The sequence below is a fragment of the Schistocerca nitens genome, chromosome 1 (assembly GCF_023898315.1).
Source record: "Schistocerca nitens isolate TAMUIC-IGC-003100 chromosome 1, iqSchNite1.1, whole genome shotgun sequence".
NCBI classification, from domain to species: Eukaryota; Metazoa; Arthropoda; class Insecta; order Orthoptera; family Acrididae; genus Schistocerca; species Schistocerca nitens.
Genome location: NC_064614.1, coordinates 478676029 through 478689536, shown reverse-complemented (window position 1 = coordinate 478689536; position 13508 = coordinate 478676029).

The window sequence follows — 13508 nt, the reverse complement described above, 5'->3', positions numbered from 1 at the left end:
TGCACGTATCACAAACGTTTCTCAAGAAGTTCTCAACAGAATCTGATATCTCTGCATCGTCCGGCACGTATTCCAATTACGTTTAGTTGTTCTCCTCTCCCTTAGCTGGCACTGAGAATTTCGCAATAATTGTAGCACAATCTTGTGGAGAAAATTGTTGATTTTTACTGCGCATGACGCATTTTGTCCCTCTAATAGAAAAAAGGTGTTTCAGTAACTGCTGTCCTTCGCCAGTATTCGTCGTCTCGAGGTATCATTTGTGCCCCGTGAACCAGACGACACGGGTTCGAGTCACGCTTCTGGCATGGATGTGGGTTTTACGTGTTTCGTTTCTGTGCTTATAGATGGAAACTGCGAAAGTAAGTAAAACTATTGTAAATGAAATAACGTAAGTATGAAAAAGATTGACTAAAAAACGAATTAACTGGTTCTGAGAACTACAAGCTAACTGTCAATAAAGAACTAAATAAACCCCACCATCTCAACCACGACATTCATCTCTCTATACCAGAAACACTAAGTGTGGTGTCACCGCCAGACACCACACTTGCTAGGTGGTAGCCTTTAAATCGGCCGCGGTCCATTAGTATACGTCGGACCCGCGTGTCGCCACTGTCAGTGATCGCAGACCGAGCGCCACCACACGGCAGGTCTAGAGAGACTTACTAGCACTCGCCGCTGTTGTACAGCCGACGTTCATAGCAAGGGTTCACTGACAAATACGCTCTCATTTGCCGAGACGATAGTTAGCATAGCCTTCAGCTACGTCATTTGCTACGACCTAGCAAGGCGCCATTACCAGTTATATTGAGCTTATTAATAAAACCTGTACCGTAAAGAGCGATGTACACCAATTATGGATTAAAGTTAAGTATTACATCATCTACGTACTTTATTTGCAATTCTCAAGACATTGTCCTGTTCCAGACCTCACGCCAGTCTGCGTGTAATTAAACGCGTGCATTTCGGCCTCCTCTAGCAACACGGTGTTGGCACTTCTGCCAACACTTCACTAAGTACTTATATTAAAATTACTTTCGGTCTGGTTTGCAATTGCAATAACTACAGTATAATTTTACTACGGGTTCACAGTATAGTGTACATGATTCTGAAAGTCTCTCCCTGATGGGTGTCCATCCATTGAACGAACGATAGAATCCAGAGAGGTAAATATGATGATGAAGTCCAACAATACTGCTTGACAGAACGTAGGGGACGATGCGGGAGACCCGCACCGCTGTACTAGGCAAGGTCCTAGCGGAGGTGGTTTGCCATTGCCTTCCTCCGACCGTAATGTGGATGAATGATGACGATGACCCAGTCATCTCGAGGCCGGTGAAAATCCCTGACCCTGCCGGGAATCGAACCCGGGACCCCGTGGTTGGGAAGCGAGAACGCTACCGCGAGACTACGAGCTGCGGACAGAGGTAAATAAAGAAAATAATAATTTAAAGTAAAAGTCACATAATCCGTTAGTACCTTTTAAGTTTTTAAGCAGCAGTGTTCCATCCATTTGCCTTACCGTGAGATTTGTGGGCCCAATGCGGCATTTTCTGCCAATTTTACGAGGGGCGCACAATAAGTAATGCAACTCATTTTTTAACCAGATTGGGTCCATTCAGGATTCCAGTACACCGTATTATTCCCTACTCTTTCAACTGCAAAACCGTGTTTTCAACATAATCTCTGTGCAGTGCGACCGCCTGATGCCACCTCACAAGGAGGACCTGTATGCCCGCACGGGACCACTCTACTGGTCGACGTCGGAACCAGCGTCTTACTGCATCAATAACTTCCCGATCATCCACATACTGCTTCCTGTAGAATGCATCCTTCATTGGGCCAAACAATGGAATTTGGAAGGTGTGAGATCCGGTCTATAGGGTGTTTGAGGAAGAACAGTCCAACGAAGTTTTGTAAGCTCCTCTAGCGTGCACAGATTCGTGTGAGGCCTTGCGTTGTCATAGAGAAGTTCGTACGCATTTTTATGGCGACGAACACTCTGAAGTCGTTTCTTCAATTTCCTGAGGGTAGCACAATGCACTTCAAACTTGATCGTTACGCCATGAGGGTGGACACGAACAGAATAACCTCTTCAGGGTCGCAGAAGACCTTCGCCACGACGTTACCAGCTGAGACTGCGGCTTTGAACAGAGGTGAGGCGCCACTCCATGGATTGCCGTTTTGTTTCCGGTTCGAAGTGATGAGTCAATGTTTCATCACCTGTGATGAAGTTCGACAAAAACTTGACACTATCAGCCACGTAACGCGCAAAAATTTTCGCACAGGCGGACCTTCGTTGTTCTTCGTGATATTGTGTTGACGACCAGCTGAGCAGGGAGTTGTTTGATTGTGATCAGTCGATCACCTCGAATAAGAGTGTCCGCACATTCCAACATTACAGTACTCATTGGTGTGCCGATGTCCAGAACGTGGGAGATCGGACAGGTTTGCGTGATCTTCTTGCGATGACAGACGCCTCGCTCAACGACTCATCGTGCTTTTTTCCACTGTCACATCTCCGTAGACAAGCTGCATACGTCTACTAATGTCTCCAATGCACTGGTTTTCCGCTAGAAGAAACTCAGTTACAGCTCTCTGCTTGGAACGCACCTCCGTTACAGACGCCATTTTGAACGTTACGTATAGGGCCACCGCCTACTGGAACTTCACGAAACTATAGAGGCTGAAACGTACTTCTTAAAACTACACTGCTGGCTATTAAAATTGCTACACCTAGAAGAAATGCAGATGATAAACGGGTATTCATTGGACAAATATATTAAATTAGAACTGATATGTGAGTACATTTTCACGCAATTTGGGTGCATAGATCCCGAGAAATCAGTACCCAGAATAACCACCTCTGGCCGTAATAACGGCCTTGATACGCTTGAGCTTTGAGTCAAACAGAGCTTGGATGGCGTGTAGGTACAGCTGCCCATGCAGCTTCAACACGATACCACAGTTCATCAAGAGTAGTGACTGGCGTATTGTGACGATCCAGTTGCTCTGCCACCAATGACCAGACGTTTTCAATTGGTGAGAGATCTGGAGAATGTGCTGGCCAGGGCAGCAGTCGAACATTTTCTGTATCCACAAAGACCCGTACAGGACCTGTAACATGCGATCGTGCATTATCCTGCTGAATGTAGGGTTTCGCAGGGATCGAATGAAGGATAGAGCCACGGGTCATAACACATCTGATATGTAACGTCCACTGTTCAAAGTGCCGTCAGTGCGAACAAGAGGTGACCGAGACGTGTAACCAATGACACCCCATACCATCACGCTGGGTGATACGCCAGTATGGCGATGACGAATACACGCTTCCAACGTGCGTTCACCGCGATGTTGCCAAACACGGATACGACCATCATAATGCTGTCAACAGAACCTGGATTCATCCGAAAAAATGACGTTTTGCCATTCGTGCACCCAGGTTCGTCGTTGAGTACACCATCGCAGGCGCTCCTATCTGTGATACAGCGACAAGGGTAACAGCAGCCATGATCTCCGAGCTGATAGTCCATGCAGCTGCAGACGTCGTCGTACTGTTCGTGCAGATGGTTGTTGTCTCCATCTGTTGACTCAGGGATCGAGACGTGGCTGCACGATCCGTGACAGCTATGCGGATAAGATGCCTGTCATCTCGACTGCTAGTGATACGAGGCCGTTGGGATCCAGCACGGCGTTCCGTATTACCCTCCTGAACCCACCGATTCCATATTCTGCTAACAGTCATTGGATCTCGACCAACGCGAGCAGCAATGTCGCGATATGATAAACCGCAGTCGCGATAGGCTACAATCCGACCTTTATCAAAGCCGGAAACGTGATGGTACGCAGTTTCCCTCCTAACACGAGGCATCACAACAACGTTTCACCATTCAACGCCGGTCAACTGCTGTTTGTGTATGAGAAATCGGTTGGAAACGTTCCTCGTGTCAGCACGTTGTAGGTGTTGCCACCGACGCCAACCTTGTGTGAAATTCTCTGAAAAGCTAATCATTTGCATATCACAGCATCTTCTTCCTGTCGGTTACATTTCGCGTCTGTAGCACGTCATCTTCGTGGTGTAGCAATTTTAATGGCCAGTAGTGTAGCTCCCATCACTTTGCATACATCTACTCAATCTAAGAACTCGACGATAAAATTCTAACAATGGTATAATTCTTGTCATCCACGATTTGCAATCAGAATTGTATTCCCTCTGCTCTAAAACTGTACCTCAAACAGAGGAGTGTGGGAGGGAGAGGGCGCACTTTTGCAAAGGAGCAAGCAGGAAAAAATGCAAGAGAGCCTAATTAGAACTTTTCAGTGGCTAGGGGCTTCATAGCTGACACCACACAGCAAAAATTTGGGAGTTTCGGCTAAAGATGTTTCAAAAAGATTCATCCAATTTCACAATATTCTATCTTCTTCAAGAATGAAAATAGAAACTTAGGACGAATTTTAACACACACACCGAAACTGGAAGTTTATCTTGGCGCCAGTTGTACATTATCTGATTAAAAATATACAGACAGCTACTGGCTGACATTAATATTGGTTTTGTCTACCCTCCCCCTTTTTGACAGCTTCAACTCTGCTGGGGACAGCTTCAGTGAAGTGCCTGAATGTCAGTGGAGGAATGGCAACCCATTCATCCCCAAGAGCCGAAGCTAGAGAGAGAGTAGTGATGCTGGATGCTGGGGTGCGGAGCTAAGTCGACATTCTAAGTCATCTCAAAGGTGTTCCGTTGGGTTAAGATCGGAAATCTTGGCGAGCCAGTTGATTTCAGGAATGTTATTGTCCACATACCACTTTTTCACACATGGCGTTTTATGACAGGGTACACTGTCATGCTGATACAATCATCGTCTCCGAACTGCTCCTTTACTCGATGTGTTTATATCCTCAGCATTTGGCGTCACATTGAGCGCAATAACGACGCGACACCCTTACCGCCAAAAGACTCCCGTACTGTAATACAACCCTCTCCTTACTTCACTGCTGGAACTGGACTGCTGGTAGAGTGTTCCCTTTCGCTGATTTCATGGGATTTTTACAGCTATTTTTCCCAATGCTCGACGCTCCCTATCCATCAGTACATGAGATATGCTTGGTCTCGGCTTCGCTGTGGCTTTATCTTCTCGTTTCCACTTCGCAGTCATGTCACCAGCAGTGAACTTCGGCAGCTTTAAACAGGTTTAAATGTGGCTGATGGATTTGTTACGCAAGGGACATCCAATGACTAGTCGACGTTCGAAGTCACTTAGCTCTCCTGATTCGAATCATTCCGCTGTTGCTGCTACTCTACTGACAGGACAATACTCCTTGTCTCCTTTTAAACAAGCGGATCCGCCTCTCGAGAGATCTAGTGGTCAATTCAGCATTACATTGAGGTGTCTGGAACTTTTGATAAGATAGAGCAAGATGCCGGCTCATTTGATTGCCAGTTCATATCGTTACCGGTAAGGGTCTCCCTGGATCAGCTCTCTCGCTCGGTCATTCGCTGCGCAATGTGCGTTGGGCCGCGATGGCGATAATGCAACAACAGAAAGTATTCTGTCCTAACTAATTCAACAGGTAATATTCAGTAACGATAAAATTATGTTTTCTTCAAGATTGCGGCACTGCACATCCTACAGCTCAACTCGCTCGATGACGACACCAGCTTTTTCGAGATACTGGTTGTTTATACAGGGTAAATCACCTAAAAATTGCTCCGCAAATATTGCGGGAAGTGGGGTTTTCACTGAATGGATTGGTAGTTAGTGGCTCGTATTGTTAGCCAATCAATAGCCTGTAATAATACTTAGAAAGTGCATTTTTTGTGCAGACATAGACTTTTTAAATGGAACTATACCTATGTGTTAACAAACTAAAAGTTGGTTAAATTAGAATGTCAGTGGTGTCTGTTGCGGAGTCGTCTACGAGAGCTGTCGTGTGCCAACATGACCCCACACCGTGAATGAGGCTGCCCGATTTCTCGTTGTATTAAAGCGGACTGTGGGGAATGGTGTACCACTCGTGCACATGTAATGAGATGGAATGGTTGTAAAAAAGATCCTAGCCGGCAGAGATTGAAGAAAAATACCAATCTTTGTCATGGACAATTGGTTTCAAAACCGACAGGAATTTCCGGTATCGCTACATGTAGCTCCATCTCAAACAGTTTCTGAGCGAACATTACGAAGGCAATTGCATGCAATGAGCGTTTGGATTGCGATACCTCGCAGATGGCCATTGTTCTCATCGGCACATAAAACTGCACATTTCTGTGGTCCAAACAACACAAACTGCACAGTTGCTGATTGGAGACGTGTTGCGCGGTTGGACGAGTCGGGATTTTACCCCATATGATATGACGCAATGCGTCGAGCGCACCGACGTCGCCTTGAGATGCACAACCCAGTGTGTGTGGAGGGTGCACGATAGGCCGGAAGTGGTTCTGTGATGGGTTGAGGCTGTTTTTCGTACCCTAAATTGGACTTATTCACTGAGACCACTGTGAGAACGAACCAAGATGTTCATTTTATCATTCCCGGTGACAGAGCGTTGCCCATCCTCTACACCTTCACCATGAGCATGGTGTGGATATTCTCATCTTCCGAGAGGACTAAAGCCTTGTCCATAGGACTACACACACATATTCTTGCTTTGACGAACACTCATTCACCCATCGCACTTCGACTGGTCCTATACATCAAACAGAATGTCACTTACAGAATGTCTGATTATTTAGAATGGGAGGTGAAATGCAGCAAGCAACATCACCGCTATTGGGTGACACCGTGGGTAACCAGTCATCATTGTGCAATTTCAGCTGAATATGGCTCACCTGTTGAAACTTGTGCAATCCCATCCTCGCCAAAGTGAGGCCAAGCTCAAGGATACAGGCGGTGTTACACGTTAGTCGCGGGGAGGCGACTATTTTTTGTGCTGCTTATTGGCAGCGATGGTCACTTTATAACTCTATGCAAATTTGTTCCCACCATGCCAAATATTCACCTGGAGAAGAAAGAAGTCAACTGGATGTTGATCTGGAGAAGCCCAATTCAAACGTTATTTGTCACTTCTACTACTGCACTGTAGAACAGTGCACTGTCCTTTTGAAGGTACACTCTCACTGTATTTGTCCGTAATTCTGACTTTCATCTTAACTCTGGCGCCTAATGATGGATTCAGATTCTACTCACAGTCATGCATCGCCGTAAAAAGTCTCTTAACACTGTCAAGAAGTCTGGAGATTATGTGCTGCTTCACTTTTCTATCATGGCCATTGACTCACAGTATTACGTAACTCAATATTGCACACACATAAAAAAAAAAAAGTTTTGCATCACCTCGGTTCCGAGAGTTCCGGAACCTGTACAAAATATTGGAATATAGATAAACGTAAACATCATTTGCGCCATTTTTATTGTTCGTGAAAACCACACATTGCATGTTGTACCACCATACAGCGAGACCTTCATAGGTGGTGGTCCAGATTGCTGTACACACCGGTACCTCTAATACCCAGTAGCACGTCCTCTTGCATTAATGGGTGCCTGTATTCTTCATGGCATACTATCCACAAGTTCATCAGGGCACTGTTGGTCCAGATTGTCCCACTCCTCACCGGCGATTCGGCGTAGATCCCTCAGAGTGGTTGGTGGCTCACGTCGTCTATAAACAGTCCTTTTCAATCTATCCCAGGCACATTCGATAGGGTTCATGTCTGGAGAACATGCTGGGCACTCTAGTCGAGCGATGTCGTTATCCTGAAGTAAGTCATTCACAATATGTGAACGATGGGGGCGCGAATTGTTGTCCATGAAGACGAAGGCTTCGCCAATATGCTGCCGATATGATTACACTATCGGTCGGAGGATGGCATTCACATATCGTACAGCCGTTACGGCGCCTTCCATGACCACCAGCAGCGTACGTCGGCCCCACATAATGCCACCCCAAAACAGCAGGAAACCTCATCGTTGCTGCACTCGCTGAACAGTGTGTCTGAGGCGTTCAGCCTGACCGGGTTGCCTCCATACACGTTTCCGACGTTTGTCTGGTTGAAGGCATATGCGACACTCATCGGTAAAGGGAACGTGATGCCAATCCTGAGCGGTCCATTCTGCATGTTGTTGGGCTCATATGTACCGCACTGCATGGTGTCGTGGTTCCAAAGATGGACCTGGCCAGGGACGTCGGGAGTGAAGTTGTGCATCACGCAGCCTATTGCACACAGTTTAAGTCGTAATACGACGTCTTGTGGCTGCACGAAAAGCATTATTCAACATGGCGGCGTTGCTGTCAGGGTTCCTCCCAGCCATAATCCGTAGGTAGCGGTCGTCCACTGCAGTAGTAGCCCTAGGCGGCTTGAGCGAGGACTTATCGACAGTTCCTGTCTCTCTGTGTCTCCTTCATGTCCGAACAACATCGCTTTGGTTCACTGCGAGAAGCCTGGACACTTGCCTTGTTGAGAGCCCTTCCTGGCACAAATTAACGATGCGGACGCGATCGAACCGCGGTACTGAGCGTCTAGGCATGGTTAAACTACAGACAACATGAGACGTGTACCTCCTTCCTGGTGGAATGACTGGAATTTTCTGCTGTCGGACCCCCTCCGTCTAATAGGCGCTGCTCGTGCATGGTTGTTTACATCTTTGGGCGGATATAGTGACATTTCCGAACAGTCAAAGGGACTGTTTCTGTGAAACAATATCCAGAGTCAACGTCTATCTTCAGAAGTTCTTGGAACTGGGGTGATGCAAAACTTTTTTCGATGTGTGTACATACAGCAGATTAGGAAGCCTGGGCAACAGTTATAAAAGCAACACAAATCGACACACACCAAGAAATGTTTGCCCCCCTGAATCTCGAAGCAATTTCAGAAGAAATCGTAAAATTGTATATTTTTCTAAAATAATAAAAATGTAATACCGTATACAGGTGCGTCTCATAAGCAGATCGGAAATCTTAAGAATATGTCCGTGAATATGAATTACGTATAGAAAGTGGGAGATTAAATTTATTTTGATGGTTTGGATGAAATATTACAGTTTTTCTAGATAGTCACATTTTTCATTCGTGTATGTAAATTAAACGTAGCAGTTGCTCCTTAGCATAGCTCGTTTTCATTAATTTCTACACTATGTCCGTATCGTATTTAGCCACAACGCACAGCACCAGTTTTTTCATCATAGTATATGGTTCTCGTTTAAAAATATTCCAAGTAAATTAATCGACTGAACAATTTAAATATCTCCAAAGTTTCCAAATCGTCGAGTCTAACAAAGTTCGCAGTTAAAGCACGAGTGAGCTCTCATGATATTATTTCCTAGAGCATGAGAAATATGAGTCAAGAAGGGTATTTCAGCCAGCTGTTGGATGTTCTGTCAAAACGTTGCAGGTTCGAGTCCTTCCACAGAAAACGGATCTGAACTTTAATTCATATGTCCAAACGTTACCTTGTGTTCTCGTCCGAGGGTGTTGATTTACAAACGTCCGTTGCTGACCTCACAAACGACAGAGAACCGCTACTTCGTTACTATCTACTGTGATTTAAAATTGTTTTGAAGTAAAAAGGTACTCAAGGAAATAACTGGAAAGTAGACAATGTACTATGTGTCCATGAGTAGATATCGAGTAGGTATGATTTCCCTAAATCGCTCCAGGCAAATGCCGGGATGGTTCCTTTAAAAGAGCACGGCCGATTTCCTTCCCCATCCTTGACACTGTCCGAGCTTGTGCTTTGTCACAATGACCTCGATGTCGACCGCAAGTTAAGGGGCTCCGGAACGCCCTATACTTGCAATGTTAAAATAACGCTTATAAATTACATCTTTCCTCACAAAGTATTTTAGGTAGGAAGTTGAACTTTTTACAGATTATTTATTGGAATATGGGCTACAACTTAACACAGGGATTTAACAAAATTTTAGTTCAGCTATTAAAGATGATTTTTTTTCAATTGTAATGAAAATTCACAACATTTTTTTGCTATTTTTTATTTATATATTCAAAAATATACAGTTTTTTGGAAAAAGGCTGTGTTAAATTATGCAGAAGGTACTGTGTAACATTTACTGAAAGTTTGAAACAAATATGTTTGGAAGATCCTTAGAAAACATGTAATTAGTATGAGAAAATAAAAGTTTTGGGAATCGATCGACAAAGATTGGATTAACTTTTTAGTGCATTCCAGGTCCATAGGATGGATTATCTTCATCCTCTGCAAACTCCTCCCCCAGTTTCCTCTTGTTCCTCCTCCTGTTTACTCTTGCTTGTATTTCTAGACTCTTTACAGCCCTGTCTGCAGCCCGAAGGCGTTCCTTGTCTAAAGCAAGCATCGCTCGTACCATGTTAGAACCTATCTTCATTCCCATATTTCTAAATACCTTTGGCTTTCCAACATTTCTCCTTTTCTTAAAAGCCTTCAGAGAATTTCTAATAACTTTACTTTTACTGATTATTATACTTCAACAAAACAGAGACTCAAGAAATAGAATTAATCACTAATATTTTCGAGATAACGACAGAGTAAATAAACATGAAACAATCGACAATCACACCAGCGATATATATTGAACCATCACAGGTTAGCCACAACACATACTTTATCTCACATCACTAAAATGTACCTGATGAACATGGACGTTAATTTAACACCATTTGACAGCAGTTTAACAGCGCCACAGTGGGTCATGCCCATGTAGAACATATTTCAAAAAAAAATTTAAAAATAGTTGTAGTCTTCGGAATTGAATAAATTATATATCTATTAAAAGGTAATAGTCTGCAGATTCAGAAAACGCAAAAAAGTAAAAATTGAACTTTTCATGATTTTGAGCCTTTCCGGAGCCCCTTAAATCATTCCTTTAAATGTTTCAAATGGCTCTGAGCACTATGGGAATTAACTTCTGAGGTCATCAGTCCCTTAGAACTTAGAACTACTTAAACCTAACTAACCTAAGGACATCACACACATCCACGCCCGATGCAGGATTCGAACCTGCGACCGTAGCGGTCGCGCGGTTCCAGACTATAGCGCCTAGAACCGCTCGGCCACCCCGGCCGGCTCATTCCTTCCTTCGAATCAGTACTGAGAATGCTACGTACCAGATGTCAAAGTATAATATTTTTACCACAATCGAATTAGTTCACCGGTGATTTCTGGGATAAAATGAGTTTTAGGGTGAACTGAATTATGAATTGTATGGAATCTGATGTAAACTAGAGGAATCGATTTTAACTTTAAAATCTCTTATCATCATCATCATTTAAGACTGATTATGCCTTTCAGCGTTCAGTCTGAGGCATGAACGCTGAAAGGCATAATCAGTCTTAAATGATGATGATAAGAGATTTTAAAGTTAAAATTGATTCCTCTAGTTTACATCAGATTCCATGCAATTCAGTTCACCCTAAACTATTTGCCTAAAACTCATTTTATCCCAGAAATCACCGGTTCATTATATTCGATTGTGGTAAAAATATTATACTTTGACATCTGGTACGTAACATTCTCATCACCGGTTCACTATATTCGATTGTGGTAAAAATATTATACTTTGACAAAATCTCTTATATTAGAACAAATAAGCCCTCGGTCACAAATATTAAGTCAAAATTGACAAAGATTCGACGCTACTATGAGCGTCGTCTTCAGAATGAAATTAACTGTTCTAAAACATATTAGGTATATAATACATTAACAAAATTAAAGTTTGTTCTGACTGGAAAGAGATGCAGTACTTACAAATCACATTTTTAAAAAATCTAAGCCGGAAAGGCGACGTCATGAATAGTTGTAAATAAGATGGTGAGCCGCTAAGGGCTGCTCGTACTTGAGTGAACAAGGGTTGCGACAAGACTGAGGTGCCCACGTTAGAAAGTGTGTGCAAGTAAACATGGTGTTGCTACGAGCGCCATCTAGTAGCCGCAGAAACAACTAGACTACTGTACATTCCAAATTAGACACATGAAATTGTGATGAAGCTGATTCAGGCATAACGTAAGCACTAATAATAATAGGATGAAGTTACATATTTATCTGCTTTAAACAGAGATACATTTTGTAACGTAAAAAAAACGTCAGATATGACATACAAGAAAACAGCAAAGATGTAACAGGAAAACAACATTTCGGCAAACTACATGAGGAAATCTGAATCAAAGATGAAGCAATGGCTTTATACAGTCGAAAAAGTTTTTATTTCGTAGCTGTAGCTGTTCGTTGAGAATGAGGCCATCATGACGAGAGAGATTTTTGAAAATCTCCAATTCCTCTAAAACATCTAACCTACGCCCCTTCTTTTCGGTATGCAGAATATTGCTATCGCATTTATTTTTGCCGTTGTTTTGCGGAAAAGTATTTTTATTACAATTTCTATTTTAAACAGATGCATTGTTTTACAATTTGACATTTTAAAATAACAGTTTTTATTGAAAATAATATTTATTATTTGAATTTTTTTTTACCAAAGCAGACATTTGCCTATTTCGGTCATAAAATAGCCAGTCCTTTGTTACTTGGTGGCGAGACATACTTTAAATTATATGGTCGCTGTACTGGGAGAGGGGGACAGAACTAACTGGTGTTGATTACTTTTTGCTGGAACGTGTCAAAGAGATACTGTATTTAAAGGAAATGAAATGACATCCCAAATTCAGGGATCATTCCGATCCCTAGCTGCATACACATCAGCGAATCTGAACTGCCAGAAGATGGGACATGGTGTTGCATAGTGTAATACTGAAAACATTTTATCATCTATTCAAAAAACAAATAGTGTGTTCTTTTGTAATAAAGTAGAGCCAAGAAAATCTTTACTTGTAAAATGCCGAAAAATACGTTTATTTAATACGAGAAACGAGATAAAATGTTTTTTTCCGCACTAGGATATCAAAAATGTCTTGTTTGGTCTATTCATTACGCTACATAACGTTTACCCTCCAAGTGCCAGAAAGATTGTTTTGGTAGTATTATCAGATTGGCGAAATGTACGAAATAATTCTCTAGACAAACAGTTTAAATTATGAAAGCTTCCTTCCAGCATGATTACTTCTGAATGTCTTTTTTTGAATTCTCTACTTTCCAGCAGAATCTATATCTTGTGAGAGTCATCGAATGGTTAGTTCTTAACGGTTAACTTAGAATACCTGTCATCCAGAAATCGTAGAACGCGCCATGTTTTGAAAAAAAAAAAAGATATACAGCATACAGGTCTGAAACGCCATTAACATCAGTATAATGAAAATCAGGAACAAATACTTTTAGAGCGTTTTCGTTAAATGCTGCTATAAACACAGACAGAAACGCTAGGAATCGCCGTTAAATAGAAATATGATGAAGATGTGAGTACATCAAGAGACAATAAAGTCAACTCCGAACTTACTTATGAAGGTGTGCTGCAGCTTCGATGGTCACTTTAGAAAAGTGAACAAGGCTAAGATGTACCAACGGTTTGGAAGAACATCGGTGAAGGGGAAAAAGGAGGGGGTATGGACTCTAACGACCAGTTGAATAACAA